Here is a 26,057-nt window from a genome sequence, read left to right as displayed (position 1 = left end):
TATTGTTGCTGTCTCCAGCCCGGGCAGCAGCTCTCTGCTTTATGGACCTCACTTCTCCTGCTCCAGTCACAGTTTCCAGGCTGTCAGTGAAGCCAGTGCAGGGTGGGCATAGCTGGAATGTCCTGATCCGAGCGGGCTTTCATCCCACCCCCATGAGAGCGGGCCAGCCCCGAGACAGGGGCCAAGACTCCTGCTGTCACCTGGGGACGTGCTGCGATGCACAGGTGTGTGTGTGCACGGGGGTGTTTGTACTCACGTGCTCTGGAGCGTGAACTGATGGTGCGAGAGCACCGTGTGGATTTGGTGGTGCTGAGATCCCCTCCCGTGGGGCACACCTGGGGTCCCTCTGCTCTGTCATGACCATGTGCCATGAACCACACACTGCCCACAGCTCCACGTGGTGCCAGGAGTGACTGTGCTTGCCCTTCCCCTGTTCTCCTGGCACCGTCTCACCCCAAGCACCGTGGTTTGACCCATCACACCTCTCTGTTGCACATCCCCTGGGACCCCCTCCTGCACCCAAAGGGACAGGACAGTCCCTGGGCTGGGCTAAAACTGTCCCCTCACCAAGGCAGTGCATATAAATTACAACAATAAATTACTGCAGCCCCAGGGTAAAAGAAGCATCAAGTTATGACTTTTACATGAGTATTTAGTCAGCCATTCAATAAAAAATAGGTCTTCCAGTTGCACAGTACCATTTATCAGCTCCATATTTATTATTTATCATAGCTACACATGATGCAAATGTGAATTACCTCGCTGCTCCTCCGAGGAACACTTGCTTTTATAGAAATGTAAACATATATAACACAGTTTGTGAAGTCAGAGACCCAGCTTTGAAAGGAAAGAGAAATTAAGGATGCAGATTTTATTTTTGCTTTCATTTCTATGTGATAAATTATCCTTCTAAAGGTCATTTCCAGGAGTAACTTTCCCTAACTTTGCTGCTCTCTGGACAGCTCTGGAAAGGGATGTGTGGGAATGCTCAGCGCCCACTGGTGCCTGGGCAGAGGGAGATACCGTGGGGTCACAGCTCTCCTGTCAGTGGACAAGACTCTTTTGTAGGTGTTTGCATGGCCTTGGCGAGGGCTGATCCTGATGCCACTGCAGGGCTGATGTTATCTGTGCCCAGAGATCCGTGGGGCTCACGATACCCACGCCTGGAGCACTGCAGGGCTGGCCAAGGTTGGCCAAGGTTGGGGACCCAGTGGCTGGAGGGCGGGTGAGAGGGCTTTGTCCACTCTGGGTGTTCCCAGCCCCAGGATCAATCCTCTCACCCAGTGGCAATCATTCATAGGCAGGAAATACCTGCAGTCATTAAAATTCCTCCCACATTTATTCCAGCTCTGGTAGTCTATAAAGTGATTTCAATTCTGAAAGAGGGATTTGAAGATTTCTTCCCTGCTCCATGTTTCTAGAGTTTTGGGGGTCCTACAGGGAATTTCAGGCATGGAAGTATTTCACTTACATGAATTGCCTTTCAGTTTCAGAACTCTTTTTACATCTGGGAACCTCTTCCTGGTGCAGGGCTGAGGGGCAGGGGCAGGCAGGATGCTGTGCTGGGCATGATGGGGGGCTGGGACACGGGGTGACAGTGGCTGGGACAGGGGGGTGATGGTGGCCGGAACATGGGGTGACAGTGGCTGGGACAGGGGGTGACAGTAGCTGGGACAGGGGGGTGATGGTGGCTGGGACAGGGGGGTGACAGTGGCTGGGACAGGGGGGTGATGGTGGCCGGAACATGGGGTGACAGTGGCTGGGACAGGGGGGTGACAGTGGCTGGGACACCAGCTTGGCACAGTGCCCGGAGCAGGGGCGCAGATGGGCACGGCACTACTGTGACTTTGCATGAGCACTGGGATGTGCTGATAGGGGCCTCCACTTGTGAAGCCCCCGCTCCTCCTCTGGGGACTGTCCCCTCTCTGTTACAATGTCCCCCACACCAAACCAGGGCAGGCATCCCCTTGGCTGCAGGGGCAGCATGTCCGTGGGTGCTCCTGCCCTGTGGGTCACTGTCCCTCACCATGGGAATGGCATCTGGAGCTGGGTGCTGCCCTCCCAGACACGGCTGTGTCCCCAGGGGCAGGCAGGAGAGCTTTGCGTCTTTGTTTGCATCAATTGATCTGAAATGTCCTGGCGGAAGTGTAAAGGACAGGAATTAATTGCTGAAGAGTTGAAGTTGGTACAAAGCTGAAGGGCTCCGGGTCAAAGCCCTGGGACACGGCAGGGTCTGTGCCTCAGCTCAGGATGTCCCAGGTATCCCGGAGCTCAGGGGTGGCATTTGTGTGGGAGAGCTGCCACGGAGCCCGGCACTGTCCCCTCAGCCCCCCCTGGCAGCACCCAGGCTCCGGGGCAGCGTGTGCTCAGGCTCGGCACAGCCGTCCCCGTCCAGTCGGGGCAGTGGGCAAGGGCACAGCCCCGATGCCCTGGGCTGCTCTCGGGGTCTCGGGGCCCGGCAGCCCCGGGCCCAGCCCGGCAGTGCCAGCAGCGGGGGATGCCCGGCAGCCCCGGGCCCAGCCCGGCAGTGCCAGCAGCGGGGGATGCCCGGCAGCCCCGGGCCCAGCCCGGCAGTGCCAGCAGCGGGGGATGCCCGGCAGCCCCGGGCCCAGCCTGGCAGCGGAGGATGATGCCACACGCGGCTGTGCTGCCGGGGAAGCTGCTGCGGCTGGCACGGGCACCGCCGTGGCCCTGCCGAGGGACTCGGTGCCCTGGGAGCACTCGGGCTGCTGGCACATGGCAGCAGCGCGGTAGCACCGATTTTCTCGGGATGCCACGAGCTGCTCTCCCCAGGAAAAGCTTTTCCTACGGGCGGGCCTGGCTCTCCGGCTCCCAGGTCGGGGAGGGAGCGGCCGGGGCTGGCGGCCGGCTGGATTTTCTGGGGGGAGGTCATTAGTTACCGCATTGAGGGCTGCACGGGAGAATAACAGCACATCAGTTAGGATGCTAATTCTCTCGACTGGCAGCGAGCGCCGGGAATGACAGCTTGGAGGGGTGCGGGGGAGGGTCTGAAAATGGCAGCAGATTGGTATTTTGAAAGGGGAGGGAAGTTTTATAATGATGAATAAGAAAGATGACATTTGGTGCTCACATTTCCCGTGCGTTGGCTGTCCGCGGGAGGGTCAGTGTGCGGAACCTCCCGCAACGAGCCCGGGGCTGCCCAGCAGCTGACTGGGAGTGCACCCTTCCAGGGAACAAAAAGAAAGGCCCAGATAATTAGGGCAAGTTGAACTGCAGGAGGTAGCCAGCTTCTCGGCTGCCTTTTGTATATTCATGACCCAGCTTGATTGATGGAAGGACAGTGTTTGGTGACACTGTCATTTGCAAGTTGAAAGGTAGAGTACAGGCTGGAGCTCTGCTCAGATGTGCCTTAAAGGGTCCTACAATAAGCTCATTTGGATGCTGATGATGTTCGCATCTGCATTTCTTTGTTTCTAACTGTTTCAGGAGGACATCTGTTAATTTGTATAGATTAGCTTGGATGCTTTCATTTAAAAACATCAAATTATGGAGCAGGACTGTTTATTATAAAAGTTTCCAGGAAAGTTTAAACTGATTTGGAAACCATGCAGAGTGTAAGATTTAAAAGCAGAATTAAAAAAAAAATAAGAGTATTTTTTACATTTACATTCAGCCTCCCATGCCCAGGAATTAAGACTTGCATTTCTGCTGCAATGTTATCAAGAAGTGTTAGTAGAAGTATCTGTTGAATTATAAATTTCAGGATAAATGAGGCTTGCCAAATTTCATATCTGCTGGGGAGAGGAGGCCCCCTTTGCTGGACAGTGAAAGCCTTTATGTAAGAAGGAGGGGAAGTGAAATGTAATTAATTCAAGAGGGGAAATGCTTTTACTGTGTAATATTTAGCCACATATTTCAAGCATAATGGTGCTTCTGTCAGAGCAGTTGCAGTTTTTGCAGGTACTGTTTTCAGAGGGACAGTGGGCTGGGAGCTGGGGGAGGTTTCACGCCGCAGGTCTGGCTGCCCTCAGTGCAGCAGCTGTTGGATGACTGTGTGTGCCAGGCTGGGCAGCCCGCGGGTCCCTTCCTGCTGGAGCAGCAGCCAGCTCCCAGCTCCCAGCTCCCAGCTCCCAGCTCCCAGCTCCCAGCTCCCAGCTCCCAGCTCTCAGACCCCAGCTCCCAGCTCCCAGCTCCCAGCTCCCAGCTCCCAGCTCCCAGCTCCCAGCTCTCAGACCCCAGCTCCCAGCTCTCAGACCCCAGCTCCCAGCTCTCAGACCCCAGCTCCCAGCTCCCAGCTCCCAGCTCTCAGACCCCAGCTCCCAGCTCCCAGCTCCCAGCTCCCAGCTCTCAGACCCCAGCTCCCAGCTCCCAGCTCCCAGCTCCCAGCTCTCAGACCCCAGCTCCCAGCTCCCAGCTCTCAGACCCCAGCTCCCAGCTCCCAGCTCCCAGCTCCCAGCTCTCAGACCCCAGCTCCCAGCTCCCAGCTCTCAGACCCCAGCTCCCAGCTCCCAGCTCCCAGCTCCCAGCTCTCAGACCCCAGCTCTCAGACCCCAGCTCCCAGCTCCCATTCAGACCCCAGCTCTCAGACCACACCTCTCAGACCACAGCTCCCAGCTCTCAGCCAGCTCCCAGCTCCCAGACCTCATAGAGCTGGACAGGCAGCAGGGTCAGGGATGCCTCACCCCCACGTGCAGACCAGCGCTCAGGATTTGGCAGTGACCTTTCCTCATGTGCCCCTTCCCTGGGCCCAGCCTGTGGCTGCTGTGGCTGTAAAACCTGAGCTTACTCCAGGTATTTTCAGGAACATCAACTCCCACACAAGCAGGCTCTGCTTTGTACTTCTGCTCAGCACTGCGTGCCTGCTTCCCAAGAAAGCCTTCGCCATCCATGTGGCCCAGAAACATGGGAATTGGGGTCAGGGTACTGCCCCAGGCTGGGGCAGACTGGCTGCAGGGGCACTCTCCTGCCCGCTCCTCCTCGTGCACAGCCATGCTGGGCTCAGCACTGCTCTGCTAAGGATCTTCCTCAACAGCGCTTGGGAATTTATGGCCATGACTCCCATCTTTGTATTTACTCCAATTAACACATAAATCCTAATTACCCAGGTCATAGGAGCTGGTAGGCCATAAATGGAGTGGGACATGGCAGAGCTTGGCAGATGCCTGAGTAACAAGGTGACTAGAGAAAGGGAAATACCAATTTAGGAGGCACCGGCAATGAGCAGACATGTGGGACAAGGGCCACAGGCAGCCCCGGGCACTGGGATGGCCCGAGGCCCACTCATACATTTGAGAGGTCTTGGCATGGGCTGTGGGAGGGTCTGGGGCAGCCCTCACCCCTCCCAAGCCATGTCCTAGCACGTGTCCCCACCAAACAGAAGTGCCCATCATGCCCAGCCTGATGGGCACCTGCAGGGTCAGAGGGCACCTTCCCCGCTCCGTGCCCCGTAGCGCTGCGTCCTGGCACGCTCCAGGATCCTGGCAGCCGTCCCAACACCGTGTGCATGCACTCCTGTCAGAGTCACAGGATGGAGATCAGCGGAGGGGTTCCAGGGCAGCGGTGCCACGCTGGGGGAGAGGGCAGCCCCGGGCAGGTTCTGCCAGCACGGGCGGGCACCTGGGCACTGCGCCCTGGCCACAGCCCTGTGGGGTGCTCGGGGCTGCATGGCCCGTGGGGTGAGGGATGGGTGCTGGCAGGGTGGTGGCTGGGGAGCACAGTGTGCTGATGCAGGGTGTTATGATCGCAGCATATGCTGGCTATTAGTGTGTTTTTTATTTAATTTTTTTTTAATACAATCCTACATTGCTGTTGGCGGTGCAGGCATAATTGCTACCTTGCCTGAATGCAGCTGAGTTTGTAGTTACTCAAGCAGGAGGTTTTTAAAACTGTGAAATAGTTTCTCTTCCTGCATGCCCCCAGATCAGGTAGAAAATGGGGAAAAAACTGCTAAATGATGTATTTAGAAAAAGCTGTTCTACAAGAGTATTTGAAACATTACAGATCTGCCAGAAGGTCCATTAACATAAATGTTTAACTCAGACACACAAACTTATGTACCGAAATGAAAATGTTTCATGCATTAATTTGCTGCAGAAGGTACTAACATAACAATTAGAGCAACATTCTGCCTGCGTACACTTAAATTTCCTGGGGCAGTGTTTCAGTGGTAACACAAGCATTGATGTAGGATCTCCTTGACTCCTGGTGCAGCACACCCCAGCACTGCAGTTCGTTCTGTTAAATCAAACCCCTAGTTCCAAAGGTGGCAGTGAAGGAACTGGGAGGTTGGCAGTAATGCACAGCTTTGGGAAGGGGGGCCTGGCTTTGGTGTCCCCCTGGTTGCCATGCGAGGTCAGCCAGCACCTCATACCCACGCTGCTGACATCCCGTGTTATCGTGCTGCACTTACAAAGAAACCTGCCTCACCCTTTAGGTTGCTTTGAATGTGGGTGGCAGAGTTACAGTAAAGCAGAAGAGCTCCCAGGGCAGCCAGGTAACGCTGGGCTCATTCCATTGCCGCTCCCAGTTTGTTTCCATCAGGTCCAGCACCTTTTCTGGGCTTTGGGATTTTCCTGGCCCTGCCTGGCAGGACGTTCTGCTCTCTCAGAGGGCATTTAGTGCTGAGTACTCCCAGTGTGCAAATGCTGGCAAAGGTGGCTGGGAGTGTGGGAGCGCCGGGGCTTCCCATGGCAGGCCTGGCTGTCCTTGGCATGCGGCTCTGTCACCTGGCACTGCTGCAGAGCCACGCGGGGTGCAGGAGCGCAGTGCCCAACGTTCCTCCTCCCAGCAAATGCTTGTCCTAAACTGAGCACCGTAGAATAAAAATGGAAACATAAAAATAGCAGTTGGAAAGATAAAACAGCATTTATAGTACTAATAAAACCGTTGTGGCTTCCACAGGAAAACATGCTCTGTAACCTAATGCTTACCTGGGAAGACTGTCGAGTTTCGGAGAGTTATAGCTGTTTTTGTAAGAGAAGCACAGAGATTTGCTTCAGGGCTGAGTGATAGATTCTCCTGCCTGGAGCATCCCAGTGTGTTTATACATGGCTTGTATGGCAGCTTTCATAAGACATTTACCCCATGATTTGCGATGAGCTTATGTGTGAATAATTAATGGCAATTAATCCTTAATTACAGTAATTAGGCAAGTCACAGGAAATTAAGCTGCAGCTGGAGAAGACCATGCCTGGGAAGAGAGGATTGGGGGCTGTGTGAATGTGCCATTCACTGACAACATTACGAGGATGAGCAGCATTCAGCAGCTTTGGCATTTCTATTGGCAGCCTTGGGTAGGACAAGAATGCTCAACATTAGCAGCAATCTATAGTTGTCTACAAGAGTTTTTAGTTCAAGTGCCAAAATGTTATGTTGCATATGGTGATTATCTAAGTTTATTGGTTGCCATAATTCAAACGGGTGTAATTGTTTTTGGCTTGATGGTGACATTAGAAACTGAAGCTTTTATGTGTTCGTAGGTTCTGCTGGCATCAGCCATGGTTCAACTTCTAGAAACAATCCATCCAGGTTTGCAATTATGGAAACGGATTCTACAAATGGCTGGAAATTAACAGAGAAATTTTCAATGATTAAAAAAAGACAACAGAAAAACTGGCAGTTTCTTAGTTGAGCAGCTAATTGCTTTATTATTAGCTGCCTTTTCCATTAAAATGAGGTTTGCACAAGGTGCATCGTGTGCAGAGGCTGCTGTCTGGTTTGGGGAGTGGGACCAAGCAGGACAAAAATGGAAATGCTGGTGGGTAAGAGTTCACAGGGGAAAAGCCCATCTGAGGGATCCCCTGTGCTAATCCCAGCCACGCCATTGTACTGGAAAGTGGATCTGTGCTGGAAGCCTTTTGCCCTGGGCAACCCACAGCGAGGCTGTTCGCAGCTCAAGAACTGCAGCCTTCCCCATCATTAATGTGCGAAGTTTTTCAACCTCATGATTAAACATGTTTCTGTAATTTACTGGGTTTCCAAGTGGCGATGTTTGTGCCAGCAACAATCTGGGGCAGAGCCGTGGAGGGAAGCACACATTAGTATCAATGGAACCTACAAAAAGCAATCAGTAATTTATGAGCTTGTGGAAAAATGCCCACATGTTCTCATCAAATTATAGGGATCCTATAATTTACTCAGTGACTACAAGGTGCACGCTCCCAAACCTGCTGTGGGGTGTTAACTGAACCTCTGATTAGATTTAATCCAAACAACTAATCTGTTAAAGGGTCCTGAATAAATAGGCTATATGGCCAGAACAGGGTGCTATTTTGGAGTAAGATGACAACTCCTGAGGAGGTCAGGCAGTTCCACCCTAGAAATTAAAGTGACCTACTGCAGAGTCAGGTGTGGCTTCAGCACCCAGCCAAAATCCTGCCTGTTCACCTCTAGCACTGCCAGCATCGTGCGGGGGGGGCCAGCAGGGAGATCTCTCCTGTTTCAGAAATAAAAGCCTGGAGCCAGATGTTTGCAAGCTCTGTACTTGTTTATAATATGGAAACATGTAAAACTTCAGCTCCTTGCATGTGGAATCTAGATCAATTTTTAATTTACTTGTACGCATGGATGACTCATTTGAAAAAGAAAACTGTGGCATCAAAAAAAAGACATTTCAGGCTGCATAGGTTGCTGCATTTATCTGTTTCTTGTGCACTCTGGAGTGGAAATAAGTCACAGTATCTTAATAATGGTCTTGATTTTATAAATGATTTTTCCCCTTGAAATAAGCAATCCATTCATTTTAATATGTAGAATTGGTTTGCTAGCAGGGCGACAGTTTAAAAAGACTTCCAACTGTGACACAAGTGCAACCATATTGCTTCCTATTACTCGCTAAGGTAGTTGTTTAGAAGAGAGAATGTTCTCCCTGGAAATGTTTAAAGTGCTGTAATTTTATTTAGGATAATGAGGATTTATAACAGTTTTACCATACGAAAACCTGCCTTTAGACAGAGTGAAATAGGCGGTTGCGGTTACGGAGCGTGAGAGCAGCGTGGGGAGGTGTCTGTATCTGCCCAGGCAGCGTATCCGTCACCGGGCCCAGAACATTCCCCACAGCCGCGTGGGATAATTCATCACCAGCATGTATGGATTTCTCTGCTTTAATCGCTCTAGACGTTAATTAAAATCCTGTTTTATAGAATATTTTAATTTTGAGATTTGCCCAGCTGTACAGCCTCAGCTCTGTTGTCAGGGTTGAGCCGTCGGATAACAAATGGCTGAATTTAAGCCTAGTCAGGAATTTGGGGGGAATTCCTGGCAGAGTTGAGGGAGTTTGGCCGCGGGTGGATCAGGGCTCGGCGCTGTGCTGATGCTCGGCTCTGCTGGAAGGTCGTTCCTCTGCATTTATTTTTGTTGTTAGGCCTTTAAAAATTTTTCCCTCATTAAGAACACTTCCCGTTTATTACCAGTCTTGCTCCTGGGCAGGATCGGCGCGGGGCGGGCGAGGGTGCTGAGCAGAACAGTTAATGCCCTGCTCATAAATAGAAAGGAGAAGGAATTGAACTGTTACAGATTTTATCAGATTTTATCTCCTCACCGAAAATCTTAGCTCTCAAAACATTTCTAATTTCCCTTATTTGAAGGCTCAAACAGTTTCAAATTACTGCTCGTGGATTGTTCTTGACACCGAGAATGGTAAATTTGAGCTGTGGAAATGCTGGAATGTGTGGTGTGTGCTTTTCCTGAACAAGGGAATTCAACGGGTAAATTACAGTCATTTACTTGGAGTGTAATTTACTGAGAGCCTTTAGGCAAATGCAGGAGAAAGGACAGCAGGACAGGAAAAATAGCTAAAACAGGGACTCTCCCTCCTTCTTTGCATGAAATCCACTCTGCATCCATGTGATGCGGATAATAAAAACTTTCTTTTTTAAAATATGTATAATTCTTATTATTTTTTCATTTCATAAGGTAGACATTTGTAAGTATGACAAATCTGTGTGAAGATTTTAAATCATGCTAAATTATATACACATCTTCTTAAGCATGTGCATTTTGCACCTCAGTATCTTTGTGCAATCATCCCATATTTGAGATTGATAAAACTGTTAATTTTAATAACAGGTCAAGCATCTGAAACTGTAATCATGCTAAGTGGAAATTGCTGTTTTCATCCTATGGAAATATTCAATATTTAATCAATTTTTTAAAAATAAAAATGTTTATCTAATGGAATCTACAATGAAGAGATGTACTTGGGGTTTTATTTGAAATGAGAGCGTAGAAATTTATACCAGTGTGTTTTTCTTCGTTTAAATGGTAGAAATGTGGCAGAGAAGCACCCAAGGGCTCGTAATCTGCAGGTCCGTGGAGGTGCAGGATGATGCTGGGGAAGCGTTGTGGCCTGGCTCCTTCGAGGTGGGAATTGCCGAGCAAAGAGCTGTGAGTGGGTTTGTGCGGCACATTGTAATCTGACACTGAAGTTGTGCCCTGCATTCCCCATGTCATAATTGATGGCTAAGGAAAAGCACATGCTATGCTAATCCTTTGTTGGAATAGCTTGTTAAATTGCGGTTGCCAATTTAAAATAAACTATGGAATGCCTGTCTGTATTTGAAGGTTTGCAGTCTGCAGTTTTAAACAGTCATTTTAAAGCTGTTTTTCAACTTTATGTTGCATGCACACTGTCTGCCTGTGCACACAAGGTCAGCGTGTTCGCCGCTTTAATAGCCGACCATCAAGAACAAAATCAATGAGCTGCGTGTTTCACACCAGTATCACAAGGGATTTTCCCATTTATAGCACATTTGTGTACTGATCCTAAGTTTAAATGACAATATTGATGCCCTATTAGAGCTGTGCCGAAATGGACGTTGCGTGGTTCGTGCTCCAAGTTGTCTGAACTCGCTCCTTTCCCAGACTCCTGTTCCACTTTCTGTCCGGCTGCCAAATATAAATCAGCCCAGTGCACATCCCCGTGCTGCGGAATGGGGCTCAGCTCCCACGTCCCTGCTTGCAGGAGGGGGAATTCCTTGGCTGCAGATTTCAGATCCAGATCTTCCGTAGTTGCTGCGAGGAGGATTATGAGGCTGCATCTAAATAATCATCTGCGTGCTGATTACAGAGAATAAAGTGGCATTATTGCTTATGGATGAGAGAAGGCAGTGCTGCCCTGGGAAGACTCAAGTGCCAGTTCTGTGGGAATTTTATGAGTCCTGGTGCGGTGTAATCAGCCGCCGCCGGCTCTGACGGAAGGATAGCTCCCGGTCTGCAGGGGAATAGATCCTGTGCTGCCGAAAGGAAATGTTACTTGGGCAGAAGAAAATGATTTAATGTTGGTAGAAGGGTTATTCATTTATAAGGGATTAAAAATGACTTCAATATAATACCTTTAATTTGTAATAATGGTCTGCAGAGCTGTTTCCTGTCTAAAATAAACCGTTTGACTGGCATGTTCGTTTGATACGTTCAGTACTGTGGGATATTAGAGGGATAAAGGTATTCTTTTCAGTTATTGTATATTCAGTTAAACCGGTGAGGGCCTCGGGTGGCAGGGAGGTGTCAGGCTGTCCGTGGCCCACCCAGACCCTGGGGCAGGGGGATGCTGCTCCTGCCTGGGGCAGGGACAGGACTCGGGCATGCACAGCATAGCTGCTGCTGGAGCTGCTTTCATGACAGCAAAGCAAGGAGAAGTTGAAGGCCTGGCTGTGCAGAATACCTTAGGCTTGGAGGGATTGCAAACAGGACAGCCAGCACGAAGGGGACCTTTGCACTTGAGCTTTTCTTGTCATCAGCCGTGTCCTCCGGCGGAGCGAGGTGGGTGACACTTGCAGCCTGCACCCAGCGCTGCCGTCACCAGGCTCACCTCCTCCGCGACAGCAGCGCCTGCAGCCCGGAGCTTCCTCTCACAGATCTCCCTTGCAGGGTCCCTGTGGGGTGGCTGCGCTCATTCTGGGCACAGATCCCTGACAAAGGGACTGTGGTTGTGCCACATCAAATCCAAAGGCACGTGGGAGACAGGACACCTCGGCTGGAGCTGCCCATAGAGCACTTGTGTGTCCCCCGGCACACAAGTTGTGTTTGTCTGTTCACTGGGAAGTAAACAAGTGGAGAACCAGCTTGCTCAGATTCAGCAGACAGATGTCATCAGTTTTTAGCATTAAATAACAGATTTCACTATTTTGATTCTTGTTTTGTGAAAGTTACAGGTTTTGGGGATGGCCAGGAAATCTCCACTTTCTAGACAAAAAAGACTTCAAGGTTTCAGCCTTTACAGACATATCAAAAAGGTGACCCAGAGTCTCCAACACTCTGGGAGAGCCGATAACCAGGGTCTATATTTATTCCTGCTAAAATTCTTGTGCTTTTTGAACTAACATGATGTGGGGAGAAGCAGGCAAGAGTCTGATGGGTATTTTCGTGAACTGTGGTATTAGCAGCTGGGTAAAGGGCAGCAGCATTCTCAGAAGGTCTGAATGAATAGTGCTGGTGTGCCTGGGAACAGAAAGCAATAATGAAAGATAATGCAGAAATCCTCAAATTCCAGAAAGAAACATACCAAGAGGTGTGTATGTCAGTGTAACTACAGACTTTCAGTGTAGCTAAAGAATAAGCAGCAAAGCAAATAAACATATAGTGCTTGTGAATTTCCTTTTGTTCCAGATCAAAAATACAAGGCAGAGCTCTGTCTGGTGAGATACAGGCAGGATTAATCTGAATAAACATTTCCAGTGTGGCTGTTGTGGAAAAAAGGCATGTTCTGCTTGCAAGGCTGGGTACAAAGTGCTGAGAATAGGGCAGGATCCTGCCCTCCTGCTTTAAATTCGCGTGTATTTAGTGCAGAACTGTTGTCTGGTTTACTGGGAAAGAAAAAACCCAACAGAGCCAATTTTGATTGGAACAGGCAGGATTAAAATGCAGGATTATCCCTGCAAAGGCTATATCGGGTACTCGGCTCAGTGACCTTTTTGAGGAGCGAGCATGTGTGGAGCTGTGCAGGGATAAATCCTTGTGCTGTGGCCTTCCGAGCGTGGGGACACGCACACGGAGCTGCCCGGGCGTGCTGGCCCTTACCTGGCACCAGCACGAATTCGTGTGTGCACATGTAATTCCAGTTCTCGGCCCAAACTGCGCCTTTGTATGAATATGTGCTTGGAAATAACGTTCCTATAGGTTCAGGTGATATAAATAATGTATGTGGAGAAGCTCATAAATGTAAGCTCGAATTTTCCTCAGTAGTTTTTGTTCTCAATCACCTTGATGAAACAATCTTGAAGGCGCTCTCCTTTCCGTGGCATTTGGAATGAGTCCCTGACAGGCTGATTTTCCACCCCTGTTGTGATGCTGCTTTCTCTAGTTAATATTCCTCTGTAAGTGTCGTACCAAAGTAAACCAAAGGAGCCCGGCTCATGACACTAAGGCTGCATTTGCATTAATTATGCAGTCAGGGCTGGTGAGAAAATGCTGTCACAGAGAGAGAGGCAGTAAATGAGAACCCTCCGAGTGCGCCTGAATGAAGAGCATTAAGTTCATTTACATGGGCGCAGGCCGCGAGGCTGGCAGGGAACAATGGCTTTGCTCTTGTCGCTCGCCGCCGTATTGTTCTGCGGCTTAATGACTCCCCGGCAGAGTGGGTGCGCTCACAAAGACACAGCCACGATCCCTCCGGTATTAATAACGGCAGTAATAATTAATAATATCCCTCTAATCGCGAAGCTCACGACGCCTCGGGACCGCTGAGGCCCTGCTCGGCGCGGAGGCTGCGGCCAGGCCCTGCCCGCCCCCCCCCGGTGCCCTCACAGGGCGGTGGCTGCTGCCCCCGAGCCCCCGGCCCCGACGGGGACAGCCCTGCCGAGCCTGGGCCACCACCGAGCCTGGGCCACCACCGAGCCTGGGCCACCACCGAGCCTGGGCCACCACCGAGCCCGGGGCCAGGCCCTGCCGAGCCCGGGGCTCTCGGTGAGGTGGGTGCCAGGGGCTGCCTGCTGGGGTGCGGAGCGCTCGGCTGAGCGGCCTCTGTGGGACTGCAGGGCCAGGCTCTGCCGGGGAAGAGCAGGGATCTTTTAATTTGTTTACTGACAGTGATATTTTGTCTGTTTCCAGCATCCAAGGCTTTAGTTCTGTAGCGAGGTCGCTCCTCGTGGTGCCAGGAGAAATGGTTGGAAATGGTCACTTTGTTTTTCCCTCTCCCTTGCCCAGAGCGGCCGTGCCCGCGGGTGGGCGACACCGGGGGTCTCCCATCGCCAGCCCAGACCCACCCTGAGATGCCAGACTCCTTTGGTTAACACCACAAATCCGGGATGGGAAACTGCATACATGTGAAAATATCTACTGGACATGGCACTGAGTAAACGAGCTGAGGGTTTCATGAGAATCCCAATGCCACTTTGATCTCACTATGCTCATAGCCACCAAAAACCTCTCCAGATCTTTCTTCTGCCTCTCTGTGCTTGTTATAGAGTGAAGCCAAAATGCGTGACCCATACAGAGATGACCATCTTTCTAGATGAGGAGAAATAGGTAAAAAATTAAAGATGAACGCCTTGATCCTTTTATACAAAAGATTAATCTTCCAATATTATATTGTGATACAATAGTTTGGGGCAATTTTTATCGAAATGTGGAGGTTTCTTTTAAAGTTCAAAATTTGTTGTCATTTCTGTTTATCTTCAAGGCTTCCAGACACTTTAAACTACAGTTTAAATAAGTGACTATTTTTATTCATATGCTGACAAAATTTTCCTCGGAATGATTTATATTTCAATAATAGTTTAAATTATGTTTTGTATTCTGTGCTTTGATGTCATGCAGGAAGTGTCATCGCAAGATAAACTTTCACATCTGAGAGTCAATGAATTGTACTTAGGTAGTCTAATGAAAATATTGTGAATGGCTATATGGAGTTACATCCAGTACAGCCAAGCAGCACAGATACATGTAGATATTTAACAAAGGGCTGTGTTTGATCTCACGGTGTCATTGGCTTTGACACCATGGCATGGTACCAGTTTACAGTGATACGAATCCTATAATACTATATCATGCTTTTATCCACTAAATAAAAACCTGCCCTATGTTTTATTACAAAGTAGGTGGCCTGGAGGAAAAATATATGTATTCTTTCCTTTTGGAATAAAATATGCATTTGGGCTTCTCATTTCATCTCCAATCTGTGTTATTCCTTAAAAATGCAGAACTGCCTGAAGTCCTCTTTAATATTTAATTCAACAACTTTTTAATCTGTCATTATGCTGTGATGAAGTAAGCATCAAGTGTCGCTGAAAAAGATTAAATTATACTTGGAAATAGGAATTGAAATGATTTAGGGTTGGAGGCTGAATATTTGCTTTGCACAAGTAATAATAGTGGGAGCTTGGGTGAGGCACGGGTCTGGATCTGGCTCTAATGCCTCTGCCGATCCCCTCTCCCTGGTGGCTGCCACTTGATTTACTCTGGCACTGCCAAACTTGATTTGATTTAAATGGAGGTAGGAAGAGGAAATTCCACACTACAATACATTAATTACTCTCTGCTATTCCTTACAATGATTTTCTTTTTCTCTGTAAACATAATAAACACTCTACAGCAACCCAATGGACAGCCACTCTGAGCTGCCTGATGACTTCTTGTTAGCAAGCTTATCTTAAAACGGAAAAGCAGGAATATTTGATATCTACCTCTGGAAGAACGGATGACGTGAAACAGAGGAACACTTGTTCCTGTCCATTCATGAAGGGGCTTGTGCCAGCTTCATCCAATTGCTTAACTTGGACTTTCACTCTCCCTCTTTTGATGTCACCTTTGGATTTCCCTGCCATGTTCTGGAAAGAAGGGGAAGAGCAATATCACATTGAAGAGCAATGTCACATGAACAGTACCACATCACAGCTGTGAACCTTGAGAAACCCAGGTTCAAAACCTGCTTTACATGGAGCCAAACCAGCAGTGCTAGTGGTCCTGCTCTGGTCACAGTCTGTGCATGCCAGAAGCCTCATCAGGGTTTGGCTCTGCTGGACACATCTTCCGTCTCTGGGAGGGCTCAGCACCCAGCAGTGTGGGATGGGGCTGAGGTGTGGTGGGAGAGGAAAGAAGGTCCGGGGTGACACTGGGCATCTGAGCACCTCCTGCAAGACAGCTAGTCCCAAAGAATAAAGATAATTTTGGAGTTGTGGGGAGTTTTCCAAGGAAAATTATCTTTGCAGTTCTGACGGTACCACCTGACAGAGGAGAAGCTGTCTCCAAGCACAGCTTTTTCTTAGGCCTGAGGGAGAAATGTCAGATTGTAGGAACAATGTGGGAATTCCTTTAATGGCTACCTGAATGACATGGAAGTGATGTCTCCACTAGTACCAGGTCTACTCAGAATTTAATACACTTTGCAGTCCCACTCCAGAAATGGCCCCACAGTATTTGTTTACACTACTGGCAAAAGCTCATTCTTCTACAGCAAATAGTAAAAAAGCCTCTGTTCCCTCCTAGCCAATGCATTATTTATAATTATTCTCCCTTCGTTGTAGAAATGTGACTATCTATATAAATAATTGATTGAAATTATTAATTGGGGAACATGCAGTATTTTGGCAGCACTCGTGTTACCTCACAGAGTTCCGAGTGCACTGGCGGCTCCGCCGGGTCCAGGTCCCGCTGTCCTGCGGCAGATGCCCCGTGCCCCAGCCCGGGAGGGTTTCCTCGGGGTGGAAGGGCTGGAGAGGAGTGTGCCCACCGGGGGCACAGCTGGGTGTCCCCTTGTGCTGGCACAGGGGCTGTCAGTGCCCGCTCTGGGCTTGTGCAAAGGTGAATTTTGTCTGACAGGGATAGAAGTTTTTTCTAGTCGGGAGAGATGTATAACCTCTGTCAGAGGAGCAGCCTGCTCTGTGCTGCTGTAGAGCCAAGCACCTTTTAACCTCTTCAGACTGTAAATTCTGAGCAGTTGATATTTGAGTGTAATTCCTCTCCAACTGGCATTATTATTTGATTGCAATGAATTACCTTTTTAAAAAAAATCATAAGTATAAATTCACTTGACTGATCCTGCAAATTATTTATGATGTAGTGTTTTGGTCTAGGATAACCTTTTAAAATAAATCAGTTTTTCAATAATAGTTCAATGTTTGCCCACCTAATGGTGTTCCCATTAAGATCTGCATTTGTCACCAACCTGCCTTTTCTGCTTGTGCAGGAGACAAGTCACCGCCCCTAAACCCACTCTGCTTGTAGGGTAAAGTAAATGCATGTCTTTGTAGGAGAATAAATAAAAAGAGCAAGCTGAGTCAATAAGCGGGTTCAATTCCTGCCTGCAGCCATGGCGGACAGCTCATTTGGTAGATGTGGGTGTTTTGTTTACATTTATAATGCAGCTTTATTTAATGCTGACAGATATAGCTTGTGGCAAATGATAGTCAGAATGTATGAGCAGTCATAATGCTTCTGTCTTCTTATAGTGTGCTGCTGAAAATAAGCAGTTCACCTCTGTTTTTATTGAGGAAAGGATATGAGACAGCTATAGCTTCGCGAGGCTATTTATTGAGTTGTTTTACTAGCTGTGAACATGCCGCTTTATAGCAGTTGTGAAAATGGACTTTGCTAGTGTGTGGGAAAGGAAATAACATTGCAGTATACAAGGGTAGTAAAAAAACCCTCTATAAATAATTTTTCAGACTGAAGAATATTCTCATTTAAACAGCTAGAGAGCCTGGTGATTTTTGCCAGCTGCCAGCTCTTCCCAGGATGGCATTGGGTTAAAATTGCTCCATCAAATGCTATTAATATTTTAATGTCAAGAAATAAAATTTGGATAAGCCGTTTGGATCTGAGGTGTTCAAGAGCTTTGTAGGGAAGTTTGGTATTGTTGCTGGGCTCTGTATATTCACACACCCATCCATGTTTCATAGCGCAGCGTGATCCTTAGCCCTGCAGGGCTGGGAGGAAAGAGCTGTGTTTGGCACAGCTTGGGAACGCAGGTTCGGTCTGGGATTGGTTTGACTTGATGCTTCCCCGGGGCTCTGTGTGGTGCAGCTGGCCCACAGGTGAGGTCCCGAGGGGGCGAGTGGTGCTGCAGGGCACCGAGGATGTGGCTCAGGACCTGGAGACTCCGTGGAGCTGAGTTCATCCCCAGGAATGAGGTGGGGCTCACTGAGCTGCTGCTCCTGCCACTGTCCTTGTCCACTGGGATCCCGTGGGCATGAGGCTGCCCCGGGACACCTGCCTTTACCTGTGCAGGTGATCGCTGGCCATGCACTGCTGCTGCTGGGCACTGAGCCCGTGGTGTTTTGAGTCTTAAACATGCAAGCTGTGGTCTTAGGGATGAGGCAGGATTTCAGATCAGTGCCTTTTCTGGTTTTATTCCCATGTTCAGCAGCAGCACTGAGGGGCACAAATCATTTTCATGTATGCAAAAATAATTTCGAAAATGGTATTAGTCTCAGCAGGTGAGGCCTTTTGTTTCTTCCATGTTTATGTACAAATTCCTAGGGAACAGTAAATATTAAATTGAAATAACCCTCCCTTATTATTACACAGCCAAAGATTCAATTTAATTCTCTTCAGATAAGGTTTTTCTGGACACATATTTGCAATTGCCTGTCCTGTAAATACAGTTCAGACTGTAGCCAGGGGCTCCTTCCCACCTGTCTTTTCTTCAGGAAAGGCACCATATTTCTGTGCTTTTGGATTTTTTGGATGCAGACACCTTCCTTCTCGCTCTCATTATGTTTATGGATGACAGGAGTGCAGTAAAATGTCCCCTTTCCCCCTTAACTGGACGGAGAAATGGGTTAATCTCTCCACAGAGCCATTCCTCTACTTCACCACCTGTTTCCAAATCCCAGTTGTCTGAGGAAGAAAAATTCAGTCTGGTGTGGGCTTGAAGACTGGGGGGATGGCAAAGCCCTGGCACCCCCCACACCCAGGGGTGACATGAGGAAGGCTCTGCTCTGTGTGTTTGGTCAGAGCTGGCAATGTGACAGCTCTGGGAATGGCCCTGCTGCGGCTCACAGTCCATTGCCACCCGGGCTCCCAGCCTGTGGAGCTGGCACAGGATGCCTTCTCCTGGAGAGCACAAGGGCATTTAAACCTGTGTTCTCCTCCTCTGACAAGATACCCGGGAGGTTATTCAGAGGTGAGATGTAATCAGCCAAAATTTTACATTTTATTCTTTACACTACAGAATTAATTTCATTTTTATGAAAATAAATACATGGTCTAGCTCTCCTAATAAGACTATCTCAGTGGTGTTTAAGTAATAATCATTTATTGTTTAAATACAGTAGAGGCTGTAACAAAATGCTGTCAAGAGCCATCACACTCATTAACCTGCCAGCTAATTAGCCTCCTCCTGCCTGATTGCTGACAAGTTCTTCAATCTGAACCTATCACTGTTGTGTCAGCGCTGAAGCACCAAGCGAAGTGGAGGAGGGCTCCATTAGATGTTTGCGAACAAAGTCTGTGCATTAAAGGTTTGTTTTCTGCACTCCAACAAATGTTACAGCATTAATATTCTCAGCTATAATTAAATTGGCAACTCTTAATTATGGTAATTAGTGCATTAACCACGTCTTGCCCGGCATCGCTCGCAGGCGAAGCTCAGGGATGGAAGAGGAAAGCCAAGACACTGCCCATTTCCTGGCAGAGCTGTCATGCCAGAGGGCACAGCCTCTGCCCCAGTCTCCAGCTGTCTGTAGGGCAGAGCTGGGGAAGAGGAGGAAAAGCTGGGATGTGTTGGCACTGAACACTTGTACTTAGTGTTAAGGAAACACCTATGGAAACAGAATGAATGCAAATGTCCCTGCCTGCGTGATCGTGATCGGGCTGTCAGTGTTTGGTTGGGCAGTACTGCTTTGGAAGGGCAGAGCACAATTCCCTTCCTGCATCTCCCAGACTCTGTAATCACTTGACCAAATTTTCACTCCTGGAGAACTTAGGAAATGAGTTTTTTTGTCCCTGTTGACTGCCTTTGAGCTGATGTTCCCATGACAAAACCAACCTGTGAATCACCATAATTTGCATTAGTGCACTGGAGTTTGGAGAGCTCCAGCAGCAGCTGGCAGAGGCTGCACATCCCTGGTGCCACACAGGGTCACCTCAGGGACCAAGCTGCTCAGTCAGAAGATCCCCAGTGTATATCCATTGCCTTGATGCACTGTGCTAGGAAAAGACACAGCCTGGTTTTGGTGCGGAGTGTGAGGACTGGCTGCACTGGTGCCTCGGGGTTGGTGGAAAATAAGGTACCAATGTTTTTGAGGTCTTCAGTCCTAGTGCTCTTTAGTCAAGACTCCTCATGACTTTGTGGTGTGACCTAAGTACCACAGTCTTACCTTCTGAAGAAACTGAGGCACAAGGAGAGCAAGTAGTTTGTCTGAAATCCCACGGCAATTTTGGGATAGAGTTGGGGCAGAGACCTCAGTGCACAGCACAACTCATGGCCCAGCTCCTACTTAGCTCTCCTCTCCTTTGTCTGTATCCCAGTAAGTTTTGGGGCTCACCAGAAATGAGTCTGGATAATTCCTGTTCTGCTATTCTGGCCGTGCTGGGAATGTTTGGAAATCACACCAAGATCAGTGCTAGATGCTAAAAAGCCAGTGAGTAAAGGTCTGGTGCTCATCCTAGCTGAACTGGAGACATAAAGATAGATAAATGTGAGCGTAGCTCCCAGCACTGAGGGTAAATGGCCCCAGCGAGGCTGGCAGGAGGCTCTGAGGGACCTTGGTGCACCTGCAAGTGGTGCTGCAGGTTCCTGTGCATGCAGCCATGCCAGCTCTGCTGAGTTGTGCCAAAAGACCCTTCCCATCAGCCCTGAACCTGTCTCCCAGCTTCTCTCCTGAGTCCAGGGAGAGGGGAAGTTCTGCCTGATGTCTCTGTGCAAGGCAGTAGCTATTTAGGGGCAGCAATTCTTGCTGCTTTCAAAGGGGGAACAAGTGCTACCTTGATATGTGCTCTTTTTTCTTTCCCTAGTGCATAATAATTCCATATGTATATAGGAAAAAGGGAGATAACCCAAGGCGAATTTAATTTCAGATTGGATTTTTGCTTAATGTATTATTCATAGTATTATTTATATCATCACTTAGACATATCCCTGGCAATAAGCTGAAAACTTAACTTTAACAATATCGGGCACCTCTGTTTTGGGGGCGATGGTGGGCTGGGAGCCTTTGGCTCCTCTTCGTCACATGCGAGGGTTTAATAAAGGCTGCGGGGTGGGGGAGGGTGTTTAATGAGGGGCTTGGAGGGGGGTTGTTTGGCAGCTTTTTTATTCCCCCCAACATTTTTGCTGCATGACCTGGTTTTGCATTTTTCTGCATCTATGTTCATCTAATTAGGATGTTCTAAAAAGACCTGGACCACTTATTGTACAGAACTGTAGCCTGTGGGTATTTAATAAGGAGCTTTCAGTGGTACATTTGCATCTTTTGCTCCGGGTCTGAATAGCGAATTACCTTAAAGATCATTAGAAGCGCTGCTGCATTGTTAAAACCAGGCCACGGTATTCTAATGACAGTTTAAAACTTGAGGCGTTCCCTCTGCCACGGCTCACCCCGGCATAATTGTGTGTCGCACGGGTGACCCTGCTGCAAGCGGCCGCTGTGGGCAGCGCGTCCCCGGCGCGCTGCTGCGGGCAGGTGCGCTCCCAGCCGAGCAGCGGCTCCGACAGCGGCGGCGACAGCGGCGACAGCGGCGACAGCGAGCCTCTGCTGGCTCGAGTGTGCGGCTGTGACACGGCTCTGAGGCTGCACAGGCAGGAGGTGCCGTGCGAGCCCAGCGCAGCGGGAGCGGCGCTGGCCCCGGCCCCGGCTCACGGCCGCCACACCGACCGGCACCGGGCACTGCGCTCCCAGAGCCTGCCAGCGAGGAGCCCGGCAGCTGGGAGAGGGAACCGGAGAGGTTGAGCTCGGGGACAGCTCTTGGGAAGCTGGGAGCAACGTGGGTAGCTCGGCTGAGGGCTGAACCCCTTTGTGCAACCTTGGGTTTGGCTCCTGGGCCGCTTTGCCCAGTTCCTCCCTACCAAATATATTCCTCTCTCTGTCTGGCCCCTGTGGCTCGTGTTTCCACTTTCCACTGCACGTTTGTGGAGCTGATGGGCTTTGTGGCTGCCTTGATCTTATGACACAACTTGGAGAGGTTTCTCACAGAGGCTTTCACATTCTGTGTGCAAACTGAGCAGGTGCTGAGTGCTTCTCCTGCTCCGAGTCCCTGCCTGGGTGTCAGTGCTGTGTCCATCAGTGGACAAGCATCTGCCATGCTTGGCATTTCCCAGCTTCTTGGTTATTCCTTCCTGTCTGCGGAAGTGATGCCAAGCCAAATCCAGCTGGGTGCTCCAGGAGTCCGTGTCCAGGACCTGGGGGAGCTCTGTGCAATCCAGGGAGCCCCTTGTTGCCTTCCCTTCACCCTCCCTGAGTGCTGCCAGGTGGAATGATCCAGAAACCAAACTCAACTCCTCTTTGTGCTATGGGTGCTGCTCTCCCTGGGGCTGTCACCACGCCTGAGCACTTCTTCCTGAGGAAATCAGTGCTGGTGGGGCAGCCAGGCTTTGATGGAGTCTTATGCCAAGGAAGTACATGAAGAAATTTGGGACCTTCAGGTGAACTCTTGTCGGTGGCTAAAACTGCCAAGAATAGGCTGGTGATTTGGTGGGGAAGCTGTTTGTGCAGGGAAGAATTTCTCTTTAAAAAATTCAGTGTAACCAGCATTATTTTTTTCCTCTGGGATCCCAGACAATGAATGCACAGGCCTGTTCATTAATATCAGTTGTCTTCTGCAGGGAGTATCCAGATTTGTCGTGCCAGGTTTTAAATTTTTAATGTATTACCAGTTCTTACGTGGAGCAGGCCTTTTCTTTGTTCTTTTTTACACTAATACTGTTTTGTATTCAGCCTCACACTCAACTGATGCATCTCTTGGTGTCCCTTGTAAAAGCTCTCCCCTTATCAGCCCTGTTAGGTCTGACAAAGTCTGTCTTTGTGAGTTCCTGCAAATGTTCGTGTCCAATTTTCTTTTCAGAAGAGCGGGGTGGGTGTGTGAACAGTAATTGCTCTATGCAAATCTGCGGCTGCTTTGACGAGGCTGATGCCATGGCTCTGTGGTGCAGACCCGGTGGCCAGGCCTTGGTCACCGCCCAGGCTGGAGGGAGCAGCCACCCCCAGTGACCAGCATCCACCCCCAGTGACCAGCATCCACCCCCAGTGACCAGCATCCACCCCCAGTGACCAGCATCCACCCCCAGTGACCAGCATCCACCCCCAGTGACCAGCATCCACCCCCAGTGACCAGCAGCCACCCCCAGTGACCAGCATCCACCCCCAGTGACCAGAAGACACCCTCAGTGACCAGCATCCACCCCCAGTGACCAGCATCCACCCCCAGTGACCAGCATCCACCCCCAGTGACCAGCAGCCATCCCCAGTGACCAGCAGCCACCCCCAGTGGCCAGCATCCACCCCCCGTGACCAGCAGCCACCCCCCGTGACCAGCAGCCACGCCCAGTGACCAGTGGCCACCCCCAGTGACCAGTGGCCACCCCCAGTGACCAGTGACCTCCGAGCAGGAGGAGCACTGGGACCACCAGGGCTCACACCTGCGCTCCACCAGGTTTGCAAGCGAATGGCACCCGGAGTTTTCTCAGTCTCTGTGCTGGTGGGAAGCTCCTGCTTCAGCCTGTGCCTGCTCTGGCCACGCTCCGGCCGGGCATGGCCATCCTGGGGCTCTGCTGCCCGGCCGTGCCTGGTACTCACCCCACGTGTTGTGCAGAGCCTCAGGCACGTTCCGGGCTGCGATGTGTCGAGTCAAACCAGACCAAGCGATTTGCATGACAGACTGTAACTCTTAAAAATCGTGCTCGTAAACATAAATAATTAATCACATTATAGTTTTTATCATCCTTTTCCTTCCTAGCAGTATTAATAAGTAGCTCATCTTCTAGCAACACCTGTTAAACCCAAAGCTGTCAGTCTTTATTTTCCCTAGAGAGCCAGGGAAAAATTTGTTATGCAATAATTTCTCTTTTACTTTATGCTGTGACTTCAATGTGTTTTGTGTTGATCTGTGTGTACACAACGTGTGAGAATCGTCTCTTATTTGCTTGCTTTGTGCACACCCTGCCCTGCCTGGGCCAGCACTGGGGTGTCCTGGCTGTTCTCCTCGAGGCACCATCACACTCTCCATGTGCAGGCCTTGGGCACAGGCACTGGGGAGGCCCTGCTGAGGGGCAGTGGTGGTGCCCGGCCACACTCTGGCACCCTGATCTGGCGGTGCAGCAGCCACCAGCGTTTGGAGAACCTTTATTTCCACTTGATTTCCCTCACACACAGACATGTGCTGTGCAGTGCTCAGAGACCGCTTGGGGACCACGCGGACAGAGGGATCACCTGCTGCCCATGGCCTCCGCTCTGGTCACTGCCCTTCGCCCCTGTGCCCAGGGACCCATCCCTGTGCCCTCTCCAGCGGAACGAGGTCCCATTTCCCTGTGGCCCTGGCTTTTGGTTGAAGTCATAGTGACTCTCTGGGTGCTTTGCAGTGGCATGGGTGTGAGGGCTGGGGTGGGCTGTGTGTGGGGAGCCTAACAGCACCTGCAGCTGCTCCAGTGCCAGCCATCCTGGGAGAGGATGCCCATGCACAGCTGCACATGCATCCCCCTGGCACCACAGACACAGTTCACACCTGTCACCTCTCTGTGCTGCCCAGGCTCTATTTGCTCTTTCAGAATCAGGTCTCTCAGCTTGGGCAGCTCCACTGCCATGTCCCTGTTGCTGCCCGTGCTGCTGGCAGTGCCAGAGCTGCCTGGGCGTGGGGAAGGGTGCCCTGCTCCATCTGCACAGGCTGTCCCTCTCCTCTTCCTCAGTTTACAGCACTGGAATTCCAGTCTAATACTCATGCAAAGAGGACTGCAATAAATCTTGCAGTCAGCATTAGATATTGTTTGTTTTAGCTGCCTTGCACTTCATGTTTCCCCTTTTAAGGCAGAGCCATTCCGAAAGGTTAGATTCACAGTTAGTGGCGCTTTAGCTCTCCCTTTTGAATCAGTGAGGTTGCCGTTTTATTGCTCTCTGACTTGCACTTCAGTGATGAGAGTAAACTAGCATCAGATTAAAGGTCAGCAAATCCCATCAAAGAGAGGAATATTAGGGGCACAGATAGTTGGAGAGGCAGCACACCACTGGGTATTGACAGGGTGATTCCAGGGTATCACTCAGCAGAATTATAGCTGCCCAGAGAGTCAGTACTGCTTTAATGAGCCTGTGTGAAGAGGAAGAGGGTGGATTTATGTAGTTCCTCATAATTTTCTGTAGAGACTGTTATTGCAGACATTCTGTGGAGTGTTCTGGTCTTTCATTTAATTCAAAGGTCCTGGAGCTTTTCCATCCAAAGATTCCTTTCTGTTAGCTCAAATCAAAGCTGACATCTCTGCCTCTGCCACCTGAAACACTGGCTCAGGGAAGGGCTGTTCCTAGCAGGTTCCAGGTCCTCTATGCAGGTAATCCAATCTGCAAGGCTGAACAGGGGCCTTGCTTGTGTGTTTCACCATCATACAGGCAACTAAAATAGTCATTTCTCTGTCAGTCTGAAACAAAAAAGGTATGAATTTACAGTGTGTTCTTCTGAGTGTCTGGGCTGGGAATCCCACATAGTTTCTGCTGCTGTCAGGTATGTATTGCCTCCAGTGCATGGTTTGTGTGGTTTACATGTGCTTTGCTTCTTTTGTTGAAATGCAATTAAATAAAATACAGAGAGCACAGGAGTCAAACTGTGGGTATGTCAGGTCATGTAAACCCCTGCAAGGAGGAGAGCACCATGGGGAATCAGAAAGCTGCAGCATTTATTCCTGCTTCCCCCTCTGCTGTTGGTGCTAGGATAGCTAGAGCTAGAGCTGGAGATAGAATGTTTATGCTGGGCAATAACAAAAGATTCCAAACGTTGCCCAAACCCGGTGCTTTCTCCCTGAAGGCAGCAGCTGGAGCATCTCTGTGTGCAGAGTTCCTCCTAACACTCACTTGGTGCTTATGCAGCTTTTGTTTACAGCTTGCTAAAAACAACAATTTATGAGCAACTTTACCAATCAGTTTTAGAATCCGTTCAGTTTTATTACCCGGTGTAGATATCCATTTATGTGATTTATTGGTAGGAAATTCTACAAGTATAAAACTTTGATCATATTTTTACATAAG

General features: G+C 49.6%; 1 protein-coding gene across 7 annotated transcripts in view; it reads left to right on the top strand.

Moving 5' to 3' along the window:
• The window catches only part of PBX3 (PBX homeobox 3), a 103,317-nt gene that overhangs the window by 50,341 nt on the left and 26,919 nt on the right, over window positions 1-26,057 (top strand). The window lies entirely within an intron of this gene.

This window comes from Pseudopodoces humilis, chromosome 22 (assembly GCF_049639895.1).
Source record: "Pseudopodoces humilis isolate 2021_Gansu_Grassland_sample_001 chromosome 22, ASM4963989v1, whole genome shotgun sequence".
In the NCBI taxonomy this organism is placed as follows: domain Eukaryota; kingdom Metazoa; phylum Chordata; class Aves; order Passeriformes; family Paridae; genus Pseudopodoces; species Pseudopodoces humilis.
The sequence above is the reverse complement of the archived record's forward strand: the minus strand, read 5'-3'. Positions and strand labels throughout refer to the sequence as shown.